Here is a 2397-nt window from a genome sequence, read left to right on the forward strand (position 1 = left end):
ACAAACAAACAATCCCATTAAGAATGGGCAATTGCCCTGAACAGAAGTTTTCAAAAGAAGCCAGACAAATGGAGCTCTCCGGCGCCATGTTAGGACAAAGGGGAAGGAGGAGAAGCGCTTAAAGCGGCGGGAGCGGGTGCGGGAGGGGTTGGACCCAGGGCTGAGGCAGGGCCCGCCTCCCTCCCGCCTCAGTGGATCATGCCCAGGGTGGCAGCGGCGGCGGTAGCGGGGGAAAGTGACTGGGCGGTGCCGGGGTAGGAGACGATGCCCTTTCCTGTTACAACACAGGGATCACAACAAACACAGCGGCCACAGAAGCACTATGGCATTACTTCTCCTATCGGCTGAGCAGCCCCCAAGGAGACTGACTGCACACTTACACAGAAACTTAGTGAGACTCTGAAGCCTTTTGGTTTTTGAAGAAGAAGAGGAACTGCAGCACAGGATTTTAATTTTGGGAAAATTAAATAACCAGGTAAAATAGTGGATTTGATAAATCAGTGAAAGCAAGAATCTTCCACAGTCTGTAATTGAAAATGTTGGAGGAAAAATTTTTACTTTAGATCTTACAGGTTAGGAGTACATACAAAAGGTGCTGATATTGATGCATTGTGTGTTGCACCAAGACACGTTGATCGAAGTGACTTTTTCACCTCATTCTATGATAAGTTGAAATTACAGGAAGAAGTAAAAGATTTAAGAGCTGTGGAAGAGGCATTTGTACGAGTTATCAAACTCTGTTTTGATGGGATAGAGATTGATATTTTGTTTGCAAGATTAACATTGCAGACTGTTCCAGAAGATTTGGATCTACGAGATGATAGTCTTCTTAAAAATTTAGATATAAGATGCATAAGAAGTCTTAACGGTTGCAGGGTAACCAATGAAATTTTACATCTAGTACCAAACATTGAAAACTTCAGGTTAACTCTGTGAGCTATCGAACTATGGGCTAAATGCCACAACATCTATTCCAATATATTAGGTTTCCTTGGTGGTGTTTCTTAGGCTATGCTAGTAGCAAGAACTTGCCAGTCTTATCCAAATGCAATAGCATCAACTCTTGTACATAAATTTTTCTTGGTATTTTCTAAATGGGAATGGCCAAATCCAGTGCTATTGAAACAGCCTGAAGAATGCAATCTTAATTTGCCTGTATGGGACCCAAGGGTAAACCCCAGTGATAGGTACCATCTTATGCCTATAATTACACCAGCATACCCACAACAGAACTCCACGTACAATGTATCCGTTTCAACATGGATGGTCATTGTTGAGTTTAAACAAGGTCTTGCTATCACAGATGAAACTTTGCTGAGTAAGGCAGAGTGGTCCAAACTTTTTGAAGCTCCAAACTTCTTTCAAAAGTACAAGCATTATATTGTACTTCTAGCAAGTGCACCAACAGAAAAACAACACCTAGAATGGGTGGGCTTGGTGGAGTCAAAAATTCGAATCCTAGTTGGAAGCTTGGAAAAAAATGAATTTATTACACTGGCTCATGTCAATCCCCAGTCATTTCCAGCACCTAAAGAAAATCCTGACAAGGAAGAATTTCACACAATGAGGGTGATTGGGTTAGTGTTTAAAAAAACAGAAAACTCTGAAAACCTGAGTGTTGATCTCACCTGTGATAGTCAGTCATTCACAGACTCAGTTTATAGGCAAGCAATAAACAGCAAAATGTTTGAGGTGGATATGAAAAGTGCTGCAATGCACGTAAAAAGAAAGCAACTCCATCAACTACTACCTAATCATGTGCTTCAGAAAAAAAAAAAAAAAAAAGCATTCAACAGAAGGTGTCAGATTGACAGCTCTGAATGACAACAGCCTTGACTTGTCTATGGACATTGATAACAGCATGTCTGTGCCTTCACCTACTAGTGCTGTGAAAAACAGTCCATTGAATAGTTCTGGCAGCTCTCAGGGCAGAAATGGTCCTGCTACAGCTGTAATAGCAGCATCCATGACCAACACACAGGCTAATGAAGTTTCTGTGCCACAAGTAAATTCCACTGAAAGCTCAGGGGGTACATCGAGTAAAAGCATTCCTCAAACTGCCACACAACCAGCCATTTTTCCACCACCAAAGCCTATGGTCTCCAGAGTTGTTTGTTCAACACGTCTATTAAATCCACCACCACCTAGACCTTCAGGAAATGCAGCAACAAAAGTACCTAATCCTATAGTGGGAGTCAAGAGGACATCTTCACCTCATAAAGAAGAGAGTCCCAAGAAAACCAAAACAGAAGAGGGTGAAACAAGCGAAGATGCTAACAGTCTTGCTTTGAGTGGACATGATAAAACAGAAACAAAGGAACAACTTGATACAGAGACAAATACAACTCAATCAGAATCTATTCAGACAGCGGCTTCTCTGTGGGCTTCTCAGAAAAC

The 2397-nt window shown here is 41.9% G+C and overlaps 1 pseudogene; it reads left to right on the plus strand.

The window, feature by feature from the left end:
- Positions 1-235: 235 nt before the first annotated feature.
- On the plus strand, positions 236-2189 carry LOC128579352 (poly(A) polymerase alpha-like; annotated as a pseudogene).
- The last annotated feature ends 208 nt before the right edge of the window (positions 2190-2397 follow it).

Source organism: Nycticebus coucang, unplaced genomic scaffold (assembly GCF_027406575.1).
Source record: "Nycticebus coucang isolate mNycCou1 unplaced genomic scaffold, mNycCou1.pri scaffold_46, whole genome shotgun sequence".
Classification (NCBI taxonomy): domain Eukaryota; kingdom Metazoa; phylum Chordata; class Mammalia; order Primates; family Lorisidae; genus Nycticebus; species Nycticebus coucang.